The sequence below is a fragment of the Paramormyrops kingsleyae genome, chromosome 3, assembly GCF_048594095.1.
Source record: "Paramormyrops kingsleyae isolate MSU_618 chromosome 3, PKINGS_0.4, whole genome shotgun sequence".
NCBI lineage: Eukaryota > Metazoa > Chordata > Actinopteri > Osteoglossiformes > Mormyridae > Paramormyrops > Paramormyrops kingsleyae.
The window spans coordinates 25,185,456-25,194,689 of NC_132799.1; the positions used below are offsets into that span (position 1 = coordinate 25,185,456).

The following is a 9,234-nucleotide window of genomic DNA, read 5'->3' on the forward strand; positions in this document are numbered from 1 at the left end:
AACCAATCTTGAATTTCATTTAATGTATGAACTCAAGAACATAAGATTGAAAATAGAAAATAGAAAGTACAGGTGGCAAAACAGTGCACAGATATAAACACTTCCTACATGGTACTAAAAATGGTATCCCTCCGCAATGTGCCGGGGCTAATTCTTTTCCGCTTCTTGCCCTAAATAACAGAGGTAAGTAGCCCCGCCCCCTTCTGGTCTATCCAGGCTATTATAATCAAATAATAATGAAAACATATTTGGAAAACTTTCCTAGAAAAAAATATGAATCAGTTTATAACATTTGTCAGTGTGACAAACCTACATTTACCTTGGTATAAGAAAAATGAACTTGAATAATCATACATAATTATAATTAAAAAATTGTTCCAAACGGCATGTTTCCGATTTTATTTGAATTGAATATAATTTTAGTTTAAATAATCATAGAGACATATCAGCTCTTAACACTCGCTTATGCTATCTAGGCAGACAGGTTATAAAAGGAAGTACTGGTTTTTTATTTTGTAGCAAAACAGAAATTACTGGTGTTGTGATGAATTTTCTGTTCAGAACAAAGCATATGCTTCACTGGGCCATGCTTCACTGGGCCATGCTTCATTGGGCATTTCATGATCTCCATTGCTTTAAATAAATGAGTCCAGCTAATGGCGACATGAAACATGGGCTTTAGTGTGAAATTCAGCTGCTGAATGTATTAGAAATCAAGATCCACGGAGCAGGAACTGGTTTGTCACTAAATGTCTGAGCTCTAGGTTCGTGTTTATAACAAAATGAGTGCCGTCTTTTTCTGGAATAGCCCTTATCCTGTTTGATGGTCAGAGCTTTTCTGTCCTAGTTTGTCTCTATTAGCAGTACAGCATCTGCAAAAATAAGATGACCTCACAGCACAATAAACAGGGTCAAATTTCATCGATCTCAAGCAGCTTCTGACCAGATCAGAGATTTTTCTTTTACTTGTGGTGCTTTTCTCTTCAGTGTGAACTCACGGCAAATAAACAACTGAATTCAATGGATAAGCAACAAACTCACCCTGCTGTCTCCTGCATCACATACAGGGCTTTCCGTCCTCTGTGTGGACATTGTCTCAAACAGGACTGAGATAGTGTGTAAGTGGAGACACCTAGATTGCTCCTGACCTGTTATGTTACAGAATAATTAGGAGATTTGGTGAATGTCCATTATTGCGTTTCATTTCTTTATCAGACACTTTTATCCAAAAAGTCATACATTTTGAGAGAGCTGGGCCAGAAAAACCTACGAACAATGTTATGAGTCTTGCTTGGGGGGCCAATGGGCGACTCCACCCTGCCAACCCTGGGATTTAAACCGGCAACCTTCTGATCGCAGGCAGTGGCGTAAACCACTGAGCCACATACCAACCCTTAGTTTGTATCGTCACTTAACAGCTTTATCACATAATCATTACAACACTGGGAATGTTTAGATGTTTGTCTGTCTTGTGCAGTAGGAAATACACACATAGGTGCAGTATCAGTACAACGCTAAGACTGCAATGACTTAATACGGAAAGTAGTTTTATATATATATAACAGCAGCGCAGACGTTCCAAGGTCACCTCAGACATGTTAGCGCTGAAGATGTTTCATCCCAGAGGGCCACAGCCCTGAGATCTCACCCGCAAGCCCATCTGCTCCTACAGCTGGGGGCCCAAATCCCAGTTTGGACGGGAAAAACTACGACATGCAGAAGCTATTGTCTCATATCTAATAAGTGGGTTTGTAGTTTTAAAGCCATTTATGAAAATGGGCTGCACAGAGCCAAAGTGAGACTGATACCTTCTACTGAGAGCGATAAGCTGCAGACCAAACGACTCCCTTTATGGTAACTGGACAAGACATGTCCTCTAAATTTCTGCAGGAAGAATGATGATACGCATCTAAACACGCCGCAGAAGGGCAGTGTCTAAACCCATTTAGCTCAATGGAGAACATCTGCTGCTCTTCCCCAGACAGTATTACACAGGAAATAAAGACGCATGGTGACTGACAGGGATCTGGAGCATGTTGCTCTGGCCAATCAGAAACGGCGACCTCCTGTGCACCAGGGGGCAGTGTCACGGGGAGCTTTCAGCACCAGGCTTGGAGATCAGCCATGAAAACACTCATTGCCGCTCGTCCCTTGCCATCTGCACCGGGAGGGAACCAGGGGACAAACAGCAGCTTTAGTGCCATAAACAGAGACAGCAGAAGTCGTGCAGCACATAGGCGGTTCTAGACCCTGTTTTGGGGCACATCACGCACCCTTTTTTATCTCAAGCCCCTGAAAATCCACCCATCCATCTGACTGCTCATCCTAGTCAGGGTTGAGCACAGGCAGCACTGGGCCCCAGGCTGGGGACACCCTGAACGGGATGCGGGTCCATGGCAGAGCACACATACGAACACGTACATGCATGCACACTAAGGGGAAGTAACAGGTGAAAATCTACTTAATCACTTGCAACTGCAAACACGCTCAGATCAAAGGCGGTAAATGGACCCCCCCCCCCCCACCCTGTCGCACACTAAGCCACCCTGCCCCCCCATTAAGTTTCAGATCAACGATAATATTCCATTCCCCCCTACGCCTGCCAAACACGATTCTGCTGATGACTGAGGATATCAGCATGAGGCATGAATGGAATGCAGGTGATGCTAAAGGCCGCAGACTGACCCCCCAACCCCCACATTCAGCATCTCACTGTCTGCATGTGTCCTGCTGGACTCTCACTGTCTGTGTCTCACTGTCTGCATGTGTCCCGCTGGACTCTCACTGTCCGTGTCTCACTGTCTGCATGTGTCCTGCTGGACTCTCACTGTCCGTGTCTCACTGTCTGCATGTGTCCTGCTGGACTCTCACTGTCCGTGTCTCACTGTCTGCATGTGTCCTGCTGGACTCTCACTGTCCGTGTCTCACTGTCTGCATGTGTCCTGCTGGACTCTCACTGTCCGTGTCTCACTGTCTGCATGTGTCCTGCTGGACTCTCACTGTCCGTGTCTCACTGTCTGCATGTGTCCTGCTGGACTCTCACTGTCCGTTTCTCACTGCCGAAAGCTAATGTCTGTTACTGTGTATCTGTCTCTCACTTTAGGAATGTCCTCAGATCCTTGGGAAGTTCTTACATTCTTGTGTCATGTGGCTCCGTTTGCCCTCCTGCCTGGAGCAAGTCCTACACAAATGTGAGAAGATTTCTCAAAATTCAAAGGGGAGATTTTTTCTGCACACTGATTTTAAACAAGAGCTGAGTGCAGAGGCAGGAATAAGCGACACAGGAATTTCCCTGGTCGGAAACAGGTTTCCCTTCCACATCCCTGGTCGGAAACAGGTCTCCCTGAAGCAGGATAAAGCAGAAACATATCCTGCTTATTTCTGAACAACAAAGCAGCTTCGGAGGGCTGCCCTACACTCCTCTTACAGTGTTTGGGCATAATTACACTCAATGTTCATGTAAATAAAATAAATACCTGTAAAGGCAGATTAATCTGAATTGGCTGAAGGCTAAATCTGCAGGTTACACTTTTAGTGCCCGGTGCAGGTGTTGTGAAAGAGGATGACATGACCTTTACTTTTATGATATTATGTTTCTGCAGGGAAGCTGAACGCAAAGGGCATCCTACTGAAGGTGCGCTTACAAACAAACAATCAGGTCATGACCGACAGCTATGTGATATCAGGGGAGGTTACATGTAGTAGACAGTGCAGAATGTAGCTCTGTGGATTAGGTGCAGGTTGTGGGTATGAATCCCATGGCCAGTAGAGTATTCGTATTTACTGTTAGATAAGTATACTACCTGAGTAAGGTCCTTAACCCCCACTGCCCCAGGGTCTCAGCTGACCCCCATATTTCCTCACTTCGCAATGGACAGAAGCATCCACCAAAATGGCACAAATGTAAATAACCCAAGAAACCTTTTTGTTTTTAACATGATTGTATAACATTATCAGAGATAAGTTACTCAAATTATCTTTTACGCTGATATACGCGAAAAAGGTCGCCGGCTTGATATACACTCACCTAAAGGATTATTAGGAACACCTGTTCAATTTCTCATTAATGCAATTATCTAATCAACCAATCACATGGCAGTTGCTTCAATGCATTTAGGGGTGTGGTCCTGGTCAAGACAATCTCCTGAACTCCAAACTGAATGTCAGAATGGGAAAGAAAGGTGATTTAAGCAATTTTGAGCATGGCATGGTTGTTGGTGCCAGACGGGCCGGTCTGAGTATTTCACAATCTGCTCAGTTACTGGGATTTTCACGCACAACCATTTCTATGGTTTACAAAGAATGGTGTGCAAAGAGAAAAACATCCAGTATGCGGCAGTCCTGTGGGCGAAAATGCCTTGTTGATGCTAGAGGTCAGAGGAGAATGGGCCGACTGATTCAAGCTGATAGAAGAGCAACTTTGACTGAAATAACCTCTCGTTACAACCGAGGTATGCAGCAAAGCATTTGTGAAGCCACAACACGCACAACCTTGAGGCGGATGGGCTACAACAGCAGAAGACCCCACCGGGTACCACTCATCTCCACTACAAATAGAAAAAAGAGGCTACAATTTGCATGAGCACACCAAAATTGGACAGTTGAAGACTGGAAAAATGTTGCCTGGTCTGACGAGTCTCGATTTCTGTTGAGACATTCAAATGGTAGAGTCAGAATTTGGCGTAAACAGAATGAGAACATGGATCCATCATGCCTTGTTACCACTGTGCAGGCTGGTGGTGGTGGTGTAATGGTGTGGGGGATGTTTTCTTGGCACACTTTAGGCCCCTTAGTGCCAATTGGGCATCGTTTAAATGCCACGAGCTACCTGAGCATTGTTTCTGACCATGTCCATCCCTTTATGACCACCATGTACCCATCCTCTGATGGCTACTTCCAGCAGGATAATGCATCATGTCACAAAGCTCGAATCATTTCAAATTGGTTTCATGAACATGACAATGAGTTCACTGTACTAAAATGGCCCCCACAGTCACCAGATCTCAACCCAATAGAGCATCTTTGGGATGTGGTGGAACGGGAGCTTCGTGCCCTGGATGTGCATCCCACAAATCTCCATAAACTGCAAGATGCTATCCTATCAATATGGGCCAACATTTCTAAAGAATGCTTTCAGCACCTTGTTGAATCAATGCCACGTAGAATTAAGGCAGTTCTGAAGGCCAAAGGGGGTCAAACACCGTATTAGTATGGTGTTCCTAATAATCCTTTAGGTGAGTGTATAAACCTTAGTCTAGTGAGCTAACGTTAGTTGGCAGGCCAGAGAAATACGCCGCTCTGCTGTTATTTGGAGCGAAACCTGTTTGTATCTCATGTAGCAGAACGACGTCAAGCACCTACAATAAATATCTGTCTAACTTTACCACAAATTTGACAAACATACGAGTGGTATATACATACCCTGGTTAATCCGGACGTATGCCCCCATCCCGTATGTGAACCGCGGATTAACTACAAAGTTTAACCAGGATAGTGTGAAAGTTTTATTGCCGCTGTCACTTTTTAAACTCAAAATCATTTCTCACAACGAGAGAATAGCCTGCTTACGTGTGAGACATGGGGAATTTTAGATTTTCAGTTGGCGTTTATAGTTAGACAGCGCCCTCTACAGGATTCTAACGAAACGGCGTCCCCTATTTAGGGCGCTACGGGTCCTGTAGCTAAGAAGCTGGCGAATCAGTAGCCAACTTCAGCCTCGTATGTCATCATTTTCGGTTCAGTTCGGGCAGTGAGAAAAATTAAATGCAAAAATACAATGTCCACTACAATGGGCATAAATGAATAGGTCGGGTCTCAGGAGGTTACAGTTTATTGGTGATCCTTCGGTGCCATCTTGTGGACATATTTGAAACTGCCATAATTCACTTACCTTTTCCAGAATGTTCAGTTGTTATTCCCTTTATTGGTTTACTTCAGAACCACGCCCACAGAGAAGTATACTGGACTGGATGGTGCTTACTGTTAGTTGTACTGTAACCAATAAATAACTTAAACCCACCTCGGCTGTGATCCCAGTGCTCTGACCGGCACTCTTCTGAGAACACTACCTCATCCGGAACCACGATTTCATTAGTCCACCTAATCCTCCCCCACAGGGATGTTTACTGAATAAGACAAGCGGTTACAGAAAATGAATGGATGGATGGATGGATGGATTGGGGTGTTTATCACTACAGCCAAAGATGCAGCCAAATCGGGTGGTCCCCTATAAAACAAGGGATTTAGACATGATTTAGTTCATTGAGATTTTTATGATGCGATATTTTTACATAAGATTTAAGATTTATTTTTACATTGTGCAAACCAGCTTTTCATAGGATTTGTCATTCAGAGACGTCGGCAGATGCACTGACAGCCACGGCTGGCCGATAAAGGGCGCGAGGGTGCAGTGGGATTCTGGATATTCTTTGTCAAATAAACGTTTTGCAAAGAAAAATAATGATGTGATATATAGCTTCATGTTCATCTCCTCACTCTAAGTATCACTTCTTGTGCGCTAAATAAATTCGCCCAGTCAGTGCAGCAGCGCAGCCATTTGCTGACGTGAGATATGCAGTAAATAAAAATCAATAATAAACTGTATGGAAATGGGGAAGTCATGCCGATCCAAGCCACTCCCACCCCACCTCGCAGTTGTAAACACTGAGATCACAAGAACAAATACAAGTGAAAGTGTTAGACAGAGCGGAAAAAATGTCTGGTCAGGAAGTCAGCCTTTACAACGAAGAGGAGCTGTTCGTTCTGGATATTATACCACTTCTCAATGAGGGCATCATTTGCTTTAACAATCTTTCGATCATTGTATTTACTAATGAAAGTAACATGAAGAACAAATATGATGAGCTTCGCTGTTTAATTATTAAAGGGAAGGATAATTTTGTGCAAGCAGAGCAAAGAGCTTCTGGTATTTTAGCAAGTATAGATAAAGAGTGTGAGGAATTAACTCAACAGAAAGGAAAACTGCACCGACAACAGGAAGACAAGAAAACTGAATACAAAAACCTGCAAGACCAGCTTAGAAGTCAGCAAAACATGCTGCGTGAGTATAAGAGATCATTAGAGAATGCAAATGAACACTTAGATGCGACAAAGGCAAAAGTTGATGAGACGCAAAGTAGAATGGAGCACGATGAAGCTGTGAGGAACGCTGGGATCGGTCTGATGTTCATTCCGCTTGTTGGAACCATAATTGGTGAGTAATACATTTTAAGTCCACGGCGGCTGCTTTCTCCTTATAAAACTACCTCCAGGCTGTCCTTTGATTCACTCTCATTTGTTTGTGTATAACACACAATAATAATACCTTATTTAAATTGGTTTTATTCATAGGAGCCACCTTGGTTGGGGTCTATCAGACAGATCTGAACAACGCAACAGAAGCTAAAACTCAAGCTGAAAGTGAAGTGCAAAGCTGGGAACGTGAAGTGGCAAGAACTTCTCAGAGTGTTTCTGACTGTGAGACAGAGATCAACCAGAAGAAACAGGAGATTTCTCAAGTTAATACCAGTTTGGAGGTGTTAGGAAGAACCATAGAAGACGTGACAAAGCAGCGCTTTGTTATAGCTGATATCCAAGAGAAGTTCAGGAACGCTGTCAGGGGTTTGACCGATTTAGCTGGAATAGCTACAGTAGGCGAGATACAGACCAGGAAGTTTATTTTGTTTGAGCCCCTCATGACAGTACTAGAGGAAATCTTTAAATGTATTCTGCAAATGTCAGAGAAGAAGGGTCAACTCCAGTCTGTCGAAACAACTTTAAAACCAATACAAAGTGCTTTTGAAGAGAATGTGAGGAAAATGAAAGCTTTGTGTGACAAAGAGAATGATTACTGGTAGGAAATAAGTAAAATACTCGTATGGTTTTATAAAAGTCTTTAAGTCAAAGTTATATTAAGCTAAATATGTATGTATGTATATGCATGGCGATTAATGTGTGCAAATAAATACATTTTCATTTAAATTGCATATGATTAAATTATTAACCATTGTATTAATTGTAATTAATGCTTTTACATATTTCACAAAATCACTGCAGGTATTGAACACAATTAGCTTATTGCTATTGATTTATAAGCAAACAGTAAATGAATTTTGTAATAGTTGTTCTCTCCAAATTGTGTGAGATTGTTGTGTAGTGACATGAGTGGCACGGTGTAGAAGAGACATTAAATGCAGTAGTGGGCCAGGGGAGTGAGGCATTGTGGGATTGCTGTCATGCGTTGGGATGGCATGAGGATGTTGTTATGGAATTGGTTCTGTGTGACCTTGCTTCACAGCAGCCTGCACACTGGCTTCTCAGGCCAGAGACCTTGGAGAGACGAGCAACAGGGCACATCTGCAGGGGGAGAGGAGGAGCACCTGCAAGGAGGGATTCGAGATCCTCCCGACTGCTTAGGCCGATATGCTATAGCATGCTGTAGATTTAGAATTTAGTTGCAATATGTGGTATATGTAGTATGTTATATAGTATATGGTAGAATTCATGTATCTATAGTAGAAGAGCTATCCTTGTGTTAGAGCCATAGCTGATAATTGCATTTCATTGCATGCAATGACTAAAAATTTGCTATTTATTTTATTTAGTATTCTTAGGGGTGAATATGTCATTCTTAGATTTCGTTATAGTAACTCAGTTAACATTTAAGTTTAAATTAAGACCACTATATTGATAATTTTGGTATGGCCCTTTTTTGTACGTAGTCACGTCCAGTATTGATTTTTTTTTTGAAGAGAAGTGGACGGAAGGAAAAGAATTAGCCATTGCGGAGCAAAACAGTTTCTTTTTCCCTTCCACATTTACTACTAGACACAGTAAACACAGTGTTTTATGTTTCAATATGATTAATGAGCACTCAGCTTCTAATCTGCTAAGTCTCCTCCCTCTTACATTTACTTTTATTTTCTCTTAAAGCGACACACAGGTCAGGCCTGTCATACATTGCAGGCATACAGCTGCCAAGCAGCCAATTAGGCATCAGTGTGGCTCGGCTGAACATCCAATGAATGACCAGAAACAAGTGCAACTTCACATCGCAATAAGAGCCACACAACACATTACAAACATTACAGGAATCTAGTAATACAGCCATTCAAATCAACTGGTAACCAGCAGCTATAGTGAGTGTTTTGGTATCCGAATGAGACGTAATGATTCGTGGATAGTACCTAGTGCGCTGGAAATATAACATTATATAATGTTTTAAAGAAGTACAAA

The 9,234-nt window shown here is 42.6% G+C and overlaps 1 long non-coding RNA gene across 1 annotated transcript; it reads right to left on the reverse strand.

Moving 5' to 3' along the window:
* Positions 1 to 845: 845 nt before the first annotated feature.
* LOC140588372 (uncharacterized) lies at positions 846 to 5,624 on the reverse strand. Its single transcript, XR_011989722.1, has 3 exons — positions 5,422 to 5,624; positions 1,042 to 1,148; positions 846 to 872 (listed from the first exon to the last, which is right to left on the reverse strand). It is a non-coding gene; the product is annotated as an uncharacterized lncRNA (long non-coding RNA).
* Positions 5,625 to 9,234: the final 3,610 nt, after the last annotated feature.